Here is a 15,915-nt window from a genome sequence, read left to right as displayed (position 1 = left end):
AGATTTATTATGCAGAAGAGACAAGTCTGAGTTTCCATCTTCTCAGCAGTTATCCCTTTAATGTGGAGAGCAGGGCTGCACGAATACCGAGAGCAAACACTTTGGGAACCTGTTGCTCGAGTCTGCACTGCTTATAGAAACACGACTATTTGTTTCAGACACATTTTAACAGGCAGACATCATTAAAAATAAATCCACCAGCAGCACACTAATAAGCTATTATATCCAGAGTTTGATTTTTCTTCATGCTTTTATATTTATGATGAAATAGCGAACTGTCCAAGGAGTCTTTTGTTCAGTAACCAGTGGAGATGGGGGTGTGACATCTTGTCTGTTGTTTTTGGTAAAGCTAACTAAACATATCGATCTGGTTTGTTGTGCTACTGAAAAACTTTATAAGTTTTCTGCATGAAGTCATAGGATAAAGAAAATGATTAAAACAATCTAAACGATTCCAGTAGACAGCAGCAGCAGCATCCAACAAAAGCTAAGATTGACCAACTGCAGATTGTTCAAAGGAGAAAGGTGTGTGTGTGTGTGTGTGTGTGTGTGTGTGTGTGTGCGTGTGTGTGTGTTAAAGAAAACACATTAGTGCTGGCCTAACACAAGCCCGTTCATCTTCCAAACAAAATCGCTCTGCAGGGAATAGGAAAATCAATATGTGGAAAGTATTTAATACAGCCGCCAGAAATCCATTTAAGACTTCAGAGCTACCAGAGAAGCAGGTTAGCATGTTCATATTTAGAACAATGAGCTATTTTCTCTCCAAACAGGATAAGTAAGGTGAACAAATAGTCCCATCTAAATGAACTTCTGGAAGAAAAACTTGTTGATATGAAGGTCAGAGCAACGCGGAGACGTTTGGCAGTATTGCAACAGAAACCTCAAATCAGCGATGGAGGTGGATGAGCACCTTTCCTTTTATGACATTTAATTGTTTTCTAGGCTTTAAAAAAAAAATAATTCTATGATTTGTAGTTGTTCCTAGAAGCATTTTAAGTCAGGGCTCCACTTTCACTTTATGCTACAGACCAGCACAAAATGGTGCAAAACTGTCAAGTGGGAAGAAAAAGGACGCATGGTTTTTAACATGTTTGTAAGAATGTGAGATTTGTATTTAACACCCCTGAGTTAATATTTTTGTGGAACCACTTTTTTGCTGCCATTACAGCTGCGAGTCTCTCCCAGCTTTGCATATCTAGAAATAAACTTTTCATCCATTCTTCAGATTGGATAGAGGCTGTTGGGTCTTTAACTCACAAATTGATCCAAACTGTCCCATTGCATCTCTGGCTGTTTGTTTCGGGTCGGCGTCCCATCAGTCTCAGTCTCGAGTGTCTTCAAGCTGTAGAAGGTTTTCCATGATTGCTCTGTATTAAGCTCCCTCCATCTTCCCAACTACTCTGCACATTTTCCCCTGTATTTGCTGAAGAAAAGCATCTCCTCAGTTTGACGCAACACAAAGTGTTTCCGCCATGACATAGTGTGTGTGGCGGGATGTGCAGCGTTAGTTTTCTGCCACACGCGTTCAATGTTGGTGTTCATCTGACCTGAACGATCGCTTCCACATTTTTCATCCTTCATGCGCAAACGGCAAACATGGCTTCTTCTGGTTCTCTTCAAGCATTGGCTTTCGTTTTGTCACACTCCAAACTAAGTTTGTTGAGGAGAGCCGCTGTTCCTCCAGTGCTACCAGCAGGGTTTTAGAAGCTTTTCCGATCACTGCTGTCTTTTAAGGTCGATGGTTTTGCTTTTTGTTTTTTTTTTCATTATCTATTGACTGTCTGAAAACTTCTTCAGTAACTGTTGATTACAAACGTATGGGCCCCATGACCTCTGAGGCAAATGATCATAGAGCTTTATTTGTAAAAGCTTTCAGAAACTTGAGAAAATGTGTGAAAAAAATAAAAGTTTTTCTGGTATGCTTACTCTCACAAAGCCTGTACCAAAAAATTTGATTTTTTTTTTTTTTTTTTACATCTTTCACAAATAGCAAGTTGGGAAATCACGAATGTTGACAAAGAGGCAAAGCAGCCAAAGCACATGTCTGCTGGGACACTGAACGTTCACAAAGACTTACAGCTGTGTCCCGATTCAACACACACACACACACACACACACACACACACACACACACACACACACACACACACACACACACAGTTCCACCGCTGCTGAAACAAATCTTGCGTAACAAGGTGTGTGCGTACTCGTTTGTGGATGATCTGTGATTTCTTGTAAACTCTCCAAGGAGCTTCACCAACCTCATTCCTGATGTCTCTTGCCTCTTCCACCGGCCACCCATCCTTAGCCGATGAAGGATTCTCTCGCTCTCTTTCTCTTCTCTCTCTCCTGTCTGTCTGAATGCGTAGCCTTTCACGACTCTGAATTGGGGAACAGGTGAGCACTGCACTGCTGAGACTTATTGATCGTGTCATTTATCTCACAGCACAGCCCTGGGAGACGCAGGGGGAACATTACTCACCACCTTATTACGCCGTTAACTCATTTTGACAGGTAGGAAAAACCTCCATCTCTCTGGGAAAAAAAACAGCTTCTGTCTGCCGTGTGAATAAATCCACGCAGGTTTATCACGATTAACAGATGATTATCAAAAGGGTTTATTCCTTTACGGTGAATTTGAACGCCCTCGCCAAATATAGAATTGCATCTTTGAGAAATCTTCCAAATCCCACGATATGCTTTGGTTTTGAGGTTGTAGATCCAATCTGGCATGAAAATAACCTTTAAGAACACGGGTGAGGTTGTTGTGCCCTGCTCCAGTGCTTCACACTCAGGTCTAATTTTAGCCCTGACTGGCTTTTACCCCTTTGAGGATCGACATTTTTTGCCACGAGGTTTATCATAATAGTTGTGCATACACAATCCAAGCTTCTGGGTGAAAGCAGTGAATGATCTTCCTGTCAGGATGTCTCAGGTAATCTGTTAGTTCTGTAAGAAGAACTGCGCCGCTGCTTTAGTCAGAATTTCGTTTCAACATTTTGTTGATTCTCATTTTCCAACAAAAACCTGTCATCACACTTGTTGTTGGGAGCAACTAAAAGAGAAGAAGGATGAGTATTGACCCTCCCAAAAAAAGAAAAGGAAAGAATCAAGATGCCCTCATGTTGCAGATCAAATCAGTTTTTTTTTTCTTTTTTGTTGCTTCTTTCCTTCGGGGCCCAGATGAGCGCAGGGCGAGGCGCTGCCATGGAGAATTCTGGGTGACAGAAGCTCTTAGTTTGCCTGTCTATCAATTTGTAAGATGTGAGACATGAGGGATATAAATACACCGTCTAGATCCCCTCGTCTCCATCCTTCAACAGTCCTCTCACTCTCGGTCCCTCTGACGGCAGCCTGTCAGGCTCCCTCGGCCCCTCGTGGAGGCTGGAGGTCCGCCCTGGTGAGCTGAGCGTTTCGCAGTTCCTGGCTCTGATAAGGAACCTCAAAATACCAACAACCTTCGTCTTAATCAGTGTGTCCGGCTACCACGACCCCGACGTGGCAAACAACAGCGCTAGATTTTGCAGATTCTCCATCGCCTTGTTAACGCAGTTAGAACGCATCGCATTACAACCAAATGTCTTCGAGGAAAGACGATCCGCATGTCTTGATTTCTCCAGCTTCCAATCAGATTGACGAGACGGTGGATCCCCACTAACTGGGAGTTGCAGCGTTTCGCCTATCTGTGGGTTTTTCTGTCGTTGTGTATGGTATTTTCTGTGAATACTTAACGACAATGTATTCATGGAGCGTTTACCAATTCGCAGATGTTTTTATAAAGCACATCTAGAATATCTAATAGAAAATGCAGCTTGTTAAGAAGAAATACTTTGGTACTATTATTGGTTTGCATTTGCAAAGCGGCCAATCCAGGAGTTCTGTTCAATTTCCTCAGTGCTGATTGGATGTAGGAAGAGATAAGGAAATAAGGAAAACTGTCTATGTTAGCTTCTGCGGTAGTACTAACACAGTTTCAACTGCACATAGTAATTCATGATAAGGTATATCTAGGGTTTAAACTTTTGAAATATGCAGTAATAAATGGCTATTGTGCTACTTAAACCCTGCAAAAACTGAGCATCTACCGCACAGTAGAATGTCCAGTTTTTTGTTATGGGGTCACCATTTTGTTATGGTTGGTTTTAGGGTTTTAACCCTAAAACCTGTTGCATCAGCTGGAGGGTTTAAATAAGCAGATGTAAGGACAAACCTACCTAGAGAGCTAAACTTGATTTCAGCTAAATCAGATTCACTAGAACGGACAGCAGCTGTGAACTGTGAACGCTCAGGCGTTTGTTCACAGGGGGAAACGTTAATGCCACAGACATTCATGTTCACCATCTATATTCTTGTTAAACATTCAACCTGCATTTCAGTGTTTTTGCTGTTTCCAGATTCAAGGTAAGGTACTGGAAAGAAAAGAAGGCCACTTGACAACGAAAGAAATACCTTTATTTTTTCCCCTTTTGACATTAAATCCAGTCTGAATCAAAGATTCCTGCTCTGCAGTCCAGAAGGTCCCTCACCCTGACCTGTTCCCAAGTAAAGGTTGCCATGTCAGCAAGCATCTTCATCTCACACTTAAACGTGGTTCATGCTTTCAACTGGAATGTTGTTTTTTTTCGTTTTTTTTTTAGGGTAGAATAAACCAAACGCATTTAACAAAGGAACTAAATGTTTTTGGGGGTTTTTTACTCTCTGACTGCTGTCTCGGGAGTTCAAATTCACATAAGTGGCTCCCTTTGCCGCATTATGAGCGTGTCTCTGTTTATCTTTAGTCGAATTACCTAAAAACATCATGACGCATTACAAGCAGGGCACAGAGACTCCCTATAATGCGAAAAACTATAAAATTTTCAATACTAGCTGCAATAAAATCCCCCCAACGAACCACTAGAGTAGCAATAAATTTACTGGAAGTGAGATCATGTGAGTATCTGACAGCCCCACTCCCGGGGGAGACACCTAGAGGAAAAAAAGGTTTCAGTTTTCACCGACGTGTGTTTGCTGAGAGCAAAAAAAAAATCGCCTCAAGTATTCACGTGTGGTGCAAAATAACAGTACGCCGCTTCAGTCAGAGCGGCAAGACGAGCATTTACACATTTAGAAATGTGTAAAAAAAGAACAAACTAAAAAGCATCAATGAAATAGCCATTTGAAAAGTTAATTGTCTGAAATGAAATGTATTAACGAGGACGATTGAAATTGATGCTCACTTTGAACTTCAGCGTAGAGTTTCTGTCATATTATTTGCTCTTTTATGCCAACAAGCAACATTTGTAAATAATAAAAAGACAAAAATGAGTGTATTAATCGCGCCTCCCTGTTTAACTTTGAAGCTGAATTCTTTACAGGATGTGATTTTATTTCCTCGGGCCGTTTTTGGGGAGCTTTTGAAGTCATTCAACATTTTTCATTAAACATGAGACACAGCCGTGTGTTCCTTGCACATAATGAGCCATTGTTAACTACATGATGATAATAAATTCATGCTATATAAGGCCCTCAACCTTTCCTCGAATAACACGGTGTTAGCAACTCAGCTGTAAAAAATAGATGCCATTGAAAACAGAGCAGATTTTTTGTTTTGTTTTGTTTTTTCTGGTGGCATTTAACCAGAAGGAATGTAACCATTATTTAGTTTGGATTCAGTTGCATTTAACAAAAGAACATGTTAATAAAATGTTGTCTTACAACTGACTCTTCAGAGTTTTCCCAAAACAGACATTTGTGACAGAAACGATAACTTTTGCTGCCTTGGCAGGCGCAACCAGTTTTTCTGAACATCAAGAAACCTCATCATCCCCAGGCTAAAAATCCAACACAGCTGTTCCCTTACCAGTTGTGATAGCAGCAGAAATAAACAGCCTATTAGCAATACCATCAGCATGTGCCTAATTAATGAAGACGTAGTCTGCATGACTCTCTGTGTTCGGTAATGTTTTCTAACAAACCTCTGAGGTGCATGGAAAACTGCACCGGTTTTTATTTAGTGGTGTCGGGGGTAAAGTTGGCTGAAAGGGGGAGTGTTGTGTAAAAATTCACTTTCTTGAGCTTCCATCGCGCTACAATGTTATTCCCTCATCAAAAACACACCTGGAGTGTTGCTTTGATTCTTTCATACGTCCTTTCGTCTCCCACGGCAACCGCTCAGCTGGGCAAAACACTAGGAGCAACAGAGCCTCGCCTTCGAGGACGGAGCTCCTCCTCAGAGCTGCAGTTTCCAAGTTTCCACATTTCCGAGCGTCCGCCTCACAGATCAGCCCTCCTACTGCCACGCTCAGCTCCTTCAGACTAGCCGGCAGCAATTAGCAAACAACTGGTGGAGCTGTGGATCGGCTGAGCTACTCCTGTTTCTGTGCAACGCTGGTAAAAACATTACTAACGGGTTAATAGAGGAAAGCAAAGTTGTAATGACTATCTGAAGGTGGAGTGTCAGAAAGAACAAGAGTTTCTTAAAGAGACAGGTGCCCAATTTCAAGGTGCTAAATTAAATTAAAAGTCAAACGACTTTCAAGTCGTATTTGATACATACTATTTTTATAACAACAGAAGGTAACATAGTTAGTTCACTTTGCTATAAAAAAACACTACGCCTTTTCTGCCCGTTGTGAAGTTCGAGAACACAGACCGAACACTGTGGACGTCTGAACAGACGTGACATTCAGATGCAGCACATGACGCCTGGAATTTTGCACAGCAGCTCGAGGTGAGGGCCCTCTCCCGGCTGGCTCGGAGGCCCACACTGCATGCGTCTCTTCGGGGGTCAGGGCGCAGCCCTCAGAGCAATAATGCGTCCATTCACGCAGGGCAGAAACGGTTAACGGATGGCTCAGTTTGTGTGGAAATCATGGGAAACGTAGGCTGGTTCTTCCACCCTCAACAGATCTCAAATGAGGGATTTCTTTTCTCAGCAACTTCTTTGGCAAAACTCCCTAACCTCATCAACATAACCCAGAACGAAAGAATATTGTCAGGAGGACGTTGGCAGATCCATCTGCCCTGCTCCCTTAAGAAGGGACCTTGACTCATACAGTAAATGTTACTTTTTTTTTCTCCCTTTAATTTGTCACCCACTTGAACACTGCAGACTCTTTGCAGGCAGAGGGAAATAATTAATTGATGAATGAGTATTATGACATCATTAAATATTTTATATATCTGCAGTGGGAGGAGAACAGCAGTGCAGTGCTTGGGCTCAGGGTTTGAACCTGCTGGCGTTGCTGTTTGGAGTTCAGATGTTTTCTCCTCCTGATTTTGCATCTCCAGGCTGAATAAATGCAGGAAGGGTTAACTGGGGGGAAGGGGGGCTTATCCTGACTGCATGCAAAGAGTGACTGACTTATTCTGTGGCTCAACGTGAAACGGTCGCCAATGCTTGGCCGGACAGTAGCAATTTCTAAAGTTCTGGCTGCATCAACTGTGAAAGCTGAGGATTTTAAATGTGCAATGAATGTATTTTAATGGTCCTTTGCTGACATTTTCCCAGAAACCACAGAAAGACGTGTGACAATTACTTTGTTTCGGTTTGGGAAATTCCACACAGCCAAACAGGACTGCATTCAGACTACCATTTGGTTTTGATGAATGTTCCTAATATGATAACTTGGCAGCAGCCATTCATTTTCTAGAGCCATAATTTCACGATCAGACACACATTCGCTGACCGTCCTTTACCTGGAACTGGTCCTAGAGTCAAATGGTTTAGCGACAATGCAGCGGCTGAACCAGACTTAAGTACACCAAGAGACCATCTCACTAGGATATCATCTGTTGACGCCTTTTTTTTTTCCAGATATGGAATTTTGTAAGATCACTGTTGAAATTTTAATTCAGCCCGAAGCGTTGAGATGAAATATTAACTCATTACCATCTAAAACATCAGAGGAGCTGGAGGCTGCGTTAAGAGCTATTGGGTTCTTTTAAACGGATGTTTTCAGGGATGGTAGACCTCAACAAAAATAAAGATTTAAGTTAAATTCCCAAATATCAGGTCGCAAGATCAATCTACTAACCCATCCGTTCATCTGTCCATCATCTATACCCACTAGATGTTGTTGGGTCACAGTTTTATTTTGTTGGTCAAAAACTAAAAGGTTTAGAAACCATTAGAAACCAGCTTCCTCCCACAGTCCACAAACGTGACAGTCTGCTCATTGAAAAGAAACGTTAGGAATTCATTGCACAGGGATATTGATGGTAAGTTTTGTTCTACAGAGACCTGAAGCAGTCCCAATATATAAATATACTGCTCAAAAAAATAAAGGGAACATTTCACTTTAATTTTGTGTGTGGCTCCAAATCCAGGCCTCCATTGGTTAATAAATTTGATTTCCATTGATGATTTTTGTGTGATTTTGTTGTCAGCACATTCAACTTTGTACAGAACAAAGTATTCAATGAGAATATTTCATTCATTCAGATCTAGGATGTGTTATTTGAGTGTTCCCTTTATTTTTTTGAGCAGTGTATATTGTATTTATATATCTGCAGAAAGTGAACAGTAATAATGCAGCTTAAAATTATAGTGGAATACATAAGAAATGTTAATGTCTTCAATTTTTGAAAAGCGTTTATCAGGAAGAAGTCGTGTCAAAGGTATATTTTGCACATTATAATATTTTAAGAATGATATGAGGTGAACATACACGCCAGGTAATCTCCGAGGAGTTCATACCAGGAAGCTGACTTTATCTATGTCGCAGCCAGTCAGTCTGCATTACGTCCGGGCTAATGCACCGACTGAGGGGGCAGTACAGGTGATGAAAGGACTCTTAGATAAAATCCCCTCCGCCGCTGCATGGATCAGTCAGAAAAGTCAACTCATTAGAATGATCACAGCTTGATGGAGTTGACGTGTTAGAAAAGGTGTGGAGCCAACCAGACATCCACCTTCGGGGTGTGATGACATACAGGGCTGTTCTGCTCCAAATTTCTGCTGAGCTTTTTCCTGCAAGACCAGAAACAAGGTGATCAAGTTCAGTAAAATGACCTGCTCAACAACATTTGTCAGCGCAGACGGTGTTAGGAACTCACCTCAGCGATTCTTTCGCGTTAGAAGAGGTCAGTAAACACAGAGAACATCAGGGGTTTGTCATGAGAGGGCATTCCTCGTGTGGTTTAAATCTGTAAAAGCTGCCTGCGCTACCATATGTCAACTATGACTGCAAAGAAATTTAATCTCCTAATTTAGTGCCTTCAAATTCAGCAGCTGTCTCTTTAAAAACTTCACTCTTTCTGAAACTCTGCCTTCAGGAAGTCATTACAGTATGCTCCTCTACTAGCCCTTTAGCAATGTTTTCACCAGCATTACACTGAGAAGTAGTTCTTATTGTGAGCTTAGCAGATCCACAGTTCCGCCAGGTGTTTGCTAATTGCTGCTGGCTAGTCTGAAGGAGCTGGGTGGCGGCTTTGCAGGCATATGATCTGATTTGCAGACATCTTATTTGTTTTTTGAATGAGCAAACTGCGTAACGGCAGGTTTGGACAACATGTCTGCATTCATACATGGTGTTCTTTATTTTTTTCCTCATCCTCAGCGGTGATGGCACACCGCTGAGGATGAGGATTCATGTGGGTCGATTCATGTGAGGAGCAGGGGATTCTGGGAAAATGCAAACATGTCAGCGCTGTTGACAGGTTTAAAGTAAAAATCTTCATTGGTTGCATTTGAATGCAGCCAACGAAGGGTGTAGGAGTTTCACCCTCACGTCCTGTAAAAAAATATATTATTGTAACTGACTGATCTTGAAAGTTGAACTGATTCTGAGAAAGAGGAAAAAAATGTCGTCTTAGACCAAAGCAGATCTTAATCACATCAGTGTGACAGATGGTGGAACTTTCAGTGGGTTTGAAAACGTTTCCTTTGAGTTGCGTAAAAGTTTTGTGTCTTTCGCTTATGTCACAGAAGAGTAAAAACTTCCGAAACACGAGTGAGACAGGCCCACTGGCCGCAGCCCTGACGGCAGAGCTAAATTCCCTGACCTGAAACTGTAAATGTTTACCTCTGACTAACGTTTCTGAGTAAGCGGAGGGGGGAACTTCGCTCCTCTTCCCTGCAACAGAGTCCAGCGTGTCCATCTGGTATCTGAAAAGCCGAACATCTGAGCTGTGGGTTGCAGTCAAAATATTGCGGTGTTGAATTTGATCAGTGTGGGAAAAAGCGGCGATGTAAGATACGAGCTTGTGTGAGAAGAGAAACAAATGGCTTGCCCGGGGTGGGAGAGCAGCAGAAGGCTCGGTCTGGTGGAACACGTGTCTGGCTTTAGCTCAAATGAGGACACCACAGAGTCACAGTTTGGAGCGTTTGCAGGGGCCGCAGCGCCTCAAGGTCACGCCGAGCTAAACAGAGGCAAGCAGCTTTTCTGCTCAGGTTGGTCAGAGAAGAGCAGTAGGAAATGATGAAGCATTACATTCAGTGGGTCATCTGTTATATAAGCAAACCAGTCGTATATTTTACATTAACAGAGCGTTATTTAGCAGTAAACGTTAATCTCACTAGGGTAACCGGAATGCTTTCAAACTGACCAATCAGATCAGAACATGTGTCGATTCATGTGAGGAGCAGGGGATTCTGGGAAAATGCAAACTAAACTGAGAAAAGTGATATTCATACTGGGTTAGTGAATGCCATTCTGAAGTGATGATGTTATTTTTCTTACGCACATACAAAATGTTGAGTTTTTCTGAACCTGCTTGCCTCAAATCGGACTTCTTAAGGCTTTCTCTCAATAATAGCTTTCCGCTTGACATTCTTCAATAAATTAGATATGACTACATATTCACACATCTTTTTAATGTAAAATATTTTTGAGAAAATTAAAAACATGAATCCTTTTTCTTCAGTTTGACAACAATCTGCTGTTTTGAGTTATTTTCCCACAAACGATTCCAACAAAAAACAATGATGCACACACTATTAGCACAAATTATGCTTCACTTTTAAGGTGAATGTATGAAATAAATATAACTCTTGATAAGCTAGGAGATTTTTTTTTTGACATCATACTTTCTAATTTGAGAAAAGAAAAGCATAACTTTCAGTTCCCGGTTGGTGTAACAGACGAGATGTTTCCCTCCGCTTACGAGGAGTGCGTTGCTCCAGTGCGTTGCTGGAGAACAGCAGGAAAGGAGTGAGCTTGAAATACCAACATGAAAAAAGAAAAGGAAAACATTTGAGCGTACAATGCCGGCTCGGTGCCAGCAGCTCAAGTTTTGATCGAATGAAGAAAGTGTGAGCGTTGTATCCAAGTGCTGAAAGTAAATCTGAGACTTTGGCGAGTCTCCTGGCTTTTCTATTATTTAAAAGATACAAGGAACACAATGAAAACAAAAGATGCAATGTAGTGCATATGGATGTGTGTGTGTGGTGTGTGTTGGCGGGTGGATGTGACTTGGTTCCACTTTATCCCACATCTCACTAGAAAGCTTGATGCATTTAGTGCATAATTTAGCTGTGTTGTAGCTGTGTACACTTTGGGATATGGCATAATTGTTCAATGGAAATAACTGAAGTGTAAGTAGTACATGTGCAATGATGTATGCTTGTTGTATCTGTCTTTTATTCTTTTACAGCTTTTACAACATGATTATCCTGGCAGACACAGTTTTTTTTTGTTTTTTAATGATTATCATCAAAAATAACTTTCTACAAGCCTCCAGTGTTAATGTGGCTGTACAGAAATGTCAGCTCGTTTACAGGTAGATTCCAACAGCAAGACTTTAAATTAGGCTTCCTTTTCATAGACCTTTTGCTAACCGTGGCTTGTTTACACTAACCAAAACAATATCCCAGTTTGGTATGTGCTTCCAAATAGCATGCATCCTTTGCAGATTTTCATGTTCTCCTGTGTTCACTCCTTCACTGCCTAATCAGATTTGGCACAGCTTTAACCGTCCCATCCCACCTCTTCTCGACAAGGTGTAAATACTAAGGAGTGAAAGTCATGCCTTGAATACATCAGGTTACTCAACATTCCTTAAAAAGAGTTTTAAAATCTGCAACATTTCAGACAGTTACACATTAGGAGATAGTTTTGTTTTTTATATATATTTTTGTACAATGTTCTTTTGATAATGTGCAGTGTTGTTTTTGTACCAAATTCACCTTTTGAAAAGCTAAAGTATGGAGACATCAGATAGCAAATTATTTATCAGCTTCTAGCTTCTTTACTAGCATCTAACTTAATTATTAGTGAGCTTTTTTTTTACTTCTAGCTTCTTTATTAACTTCTAGCTTTGTTACTAGCTTCTAGGTTCTGTATTAGCTTCCAGCTTTGTAGTAGCTTCTAGCTTCTTCTAGCTTTTATAGTAGCTTCTAGCTTCTTCATTAACTTCTAGCTTCTTTACTGGCTTCTTTACTAGCTTCTAGCTTCTTTATTAGCTTCTATCTTCTTTATTAGCTTCTATCTTCTTTATTAACTTCTATCTTCTTTATTAACTTCTAGCTTCTCTAGCTTCTTTACTAGTTAGCTCCTTTATTAACTTCCAGCTTCTTTATTAGTTTCGAGCTTCTTTATTAGGTTCTAGTTTCTTTATTAGCTTCTAGCTTCTCACCCCTTTCTCTCTCTCTCTCTTTCTGTCTCTGCAGAACAAGTGTCTGATGTGGGAATCTTATGGTTTCATTTCACTTACTTTCAGCATGTGCTTGAGCATTTTGCTGCCTAGTGTGAAGTGACCAAGTTATGAGTCAGCACCTCTAACTCTGAGGACATGGCTCTTAATTGGAAAAGATGGAGACTCCATTTTCACAGGGAGTCAGTCATTCCAGCTTCTAGGCGTCTTGTTCCTGAGTAATGCCGTCATGGGAAGGACTTGGGATAGAGGGACTGGGGGCTGTGTCTGTTGTAGAGGAAAGAGAAGGGCCAAAACACGCAATGCTTCTGGAAAGTATTCACAATGCTTCACTTTTTCCACATCTTATGTTACAGACGTATTCCAAATTGTATTAAATTAATATCTTTCCTCAAAATTCTACCCACAAATAACATGGTCCATCTTGAATAAAATAATCCGACTCAGGACAGAAGAGGCTGAAAGTAGCTTGTTCTGGAATAAATTGATTCTGCTCAAAATAAAGTGACTGCTCCTTCGCATCAATAAGAGTCGACTGATGATCAAGGGGAATCAGTTGAGGTGGTTGGGCCCCATAAGCCTGAGGCCTTCACAATGCTGGGAAAAGACCAAATGTGTGAGGGTTCTCCTCTCTCAGACACGACAGCAGGTGCAACAATGGACTCTACGTCAAAGATAATGACATTTATTGTCATATTTCTGAAAAAAGTAAAATTAAAAAAAGAATGTTCAGGGGCATATACACACTTTTATTTTTACAGATTCAGTTTTAATAAATCGCTCTACTGTTACACTATTATAGTCATTTAAAAAAATAAGGTGTTTTGCTTCGTTTGTTCTTGCCACAGAGGAAAATAGTCCTAAAAAGATTTACGTTGTACGATCAAAACAAGTTCATTTATTCACATTTCTCCAGATAGCTAATTACAAGCGGACAAACGGATTAATGTGAAAATTATCCAGCAGATTTATTTATTTATTTTTGTGAAATACTTAAAGGGAGTGTAACAACATAAAGTGCATCGTCTCAACAGCAGCTCTGCTCTTAACAGCTTCGGGCAGAAAGCAGAGTGGCTGTCTGGTGGTTCTGCTTTTAATCCTGCGGTGTCGTTTAGCTAAAAAGTTCATGGAGAGCAGGAGAGGAGTCTCCAGCAATGTTCAGAGCTCTGTCCCTGCAGCCGCTCTGGCACAGATCCCGGGCAGAGAGCAAGGTCATCCTGATGACCCCTTCAGCTCCTCTCACTGTCCTCTACAGGGCTTTCTGTCTGTCATGTAGCAGCTGGAATAAGCGCACTGACATGCAGAACATGAAGACACTCTCCTGCCAAATTACATCAATGTGAAGCTTCAGTATATAGAAAAAGTATGTTTTTACGTGTCGTGACAGTATGATATGAGACAGATAATCTGTGAAAAGACCAGACTTTCCAATGCATCTCTTCAGAGACAACCAATCAAAGCCAGAAGGTGGGTCTTGGCGTTGTCAATCACTCTTGTGAAAATGCTACTGAATGGAAGAGAAACAATTCACCGCAACAGGAAAACTGTTGATCTGCTGTAGAAACAAAGGGTGGATCTCAATAGTGAAAATATATATTTAAAAAAAATAAATCTGATTCGAGGAGCAAATCTGACCAGATGTAAAGAAAATATCGGCTGCCGACCTGAACAGTTTGCACCATCTCTGTCGTCCCGATCACTACTGCGTCTTTAGTTTTCATGTTCCTCTTTTGCTGCTCTTCCAGCATTTTCCTCTTTCGCCTGTCATTTCACGTACGGCTCTTCATCTTCTGCACATGCAGGCCAGCTTACGACCTTGTCAGCTATCACTTTGTCTGTCCTCCTTTCCTGCGTACACTGGTCCGGTTTCCACGTGCGTTTCCAGTTTCTTTGTTACCCTTTTGTGTCCCTTTTTATTTTTGTTGCCCGTTTGCCTTTCTGGCCCCTTTCAAAAGCTCCGCGCCCGGGCCGCATGTTTCGCAAAACAAAATCTGCTTGTATCGGGTACAGTTTCCAGAACGAAATTCTGCTCTCCGACTGAACTGGAAACAGGACGTCTTTCACGTGTTGGCGGACTGTCGAGTGTGCATATTGTTGGAGCTAAAAAAAAAAAATGCTTTATTTGACTGATCTTAATGTAATCGTCTGCCAACATTTCTAAGAAAAGAACCTTTGGCTTTTGGTAGGCAGTGCCGCTTTGAGTAAAGCTGAAGCTGCTGCCATGTTTTGTTTGTAGGGCAGGATTAACTTGGCATGACAGCAATAAGAGGTCCATTGGGATGCCATTAGATATTACCATCTGGTTGGCAGATCCACGTCTGACTGCATGGCAAGAAATTCACCAATCACAGGTGAGCTTTGATAAGCAACCGTACATCCCCATGGCCAAATGTAATGTTTGAAATGCGACAATGATTTTCATGAGACACCAAAAGGAGGTTGCATGTTAAAGTCAACTGCAGGTAAGGAGGCTAAGCGGCAGGTGATGGAGCGAGCGGTAAAAGGCCAGCAAAACCATCCACTGCAACAAAAAGAATAATTTGTTTCTCAGAGAATCTGCCCTGACGTGCTCTGTAATCATTTTAACCTCATGCAGAGAAACTGTGCTCTTTTGGTTGTGTGTTTCCCCCCCATCGGCTGAGGGAGCAGAGTACATAAAAGCCCTTTGGTCTAATTCTGTTTTCCCTGACAAGAGGAAAAGGGGGGTAAAACACTTCTACAGTCATGCACAGTTGTTGTTGTTGCTTCTTTCTAACCAGGTTGTTGCAGATTAGACTCAGCCTCACACACAGAGAAAGATGTTGGACCGGTCTGTGTGTCTGGGTGGATCGCTGACAGCTGAGATGTTCTGCGTTGCCGTCGTAGAGGCTGCGAAGAAGTCAGAAACGGGTTTTTTGATGTGCGAATCCGAGGATCTTGTTGCTTTTTCTGACTTCAGTGTGTTTCCTCCCCTGATAGATCTTCAGGAGACTGCAGGAAGACTCCCTTCAAATGTTTCAACCATAAATATGCTTGCGAGACAAAGTAAATATGATTCAAATGTACATTTGGTGCTCTGTGTTATATTTAAAAAGTTGTATTAAAGGCAAATTTAAATTTTTTCTAAGTATTTTTGGCTTTACAAATTGCAAGGTAACACACACACAACGTTGAACTTTTAAATCAAATAACTAATAAACCTGGATGATTTCGTGCATAACGCCTGAGCTTTCACGGCATCCTTCTGTGAAACATTATCTTTATTACACTAAAAAATAGGTTCTACTGTGGATAAATTGAACTTTCACTTGTACAATCAATTTACTCCCTACATATTTTGGGGTCCTTGAAAGTCTGTCA

The 15,915-nt window shown here is 41.2% G+C and overlaps 1 long non-coding RNA gene across 1 annotated transcript; it reads left to right on the top strand.

Moving 5' to 3' along the window:
* The first annotated feature begins 14,265 nt into the window (after positions 1-14,265).
* On the top strand, positions 14,266-15,677 carry LOC106946290 (uncharacterized). Its single transcript, XR_001424739.1, has 2 exons — positions 14,266-14,927; positions 15,535-15,677. It is a non-coding gene; the product is annotated as an uncharacterized LOC106946290 (long non-coding RNA).
* Positions 15,678-15,915: the final 238 nt, after the last annotated feature.

The sequence above is a fragment of the Poecilia latipinna genome, unplaced genomic scaffold (genome assembly GCF_001443285.1).
Source record: "Poecilia latipinna isolate Pla-1442-1.1 unplaced genomic scaffold, P_latipinna-1.0 Scaffold185, whole genome shotgun sequence".
Taxonomy (NCBI): domain Eukaryota; kingdom Metazoa; phylum Chordata; class Actinopteri; order Cyprinodontiformes; family Poeciliidae; genus Poecilia; species Poecilia latipinna.
Note: the sequence above shows the minus strand (reverse complement) of the source record. Positions and strands in the feature narration are given on the sequence as shown.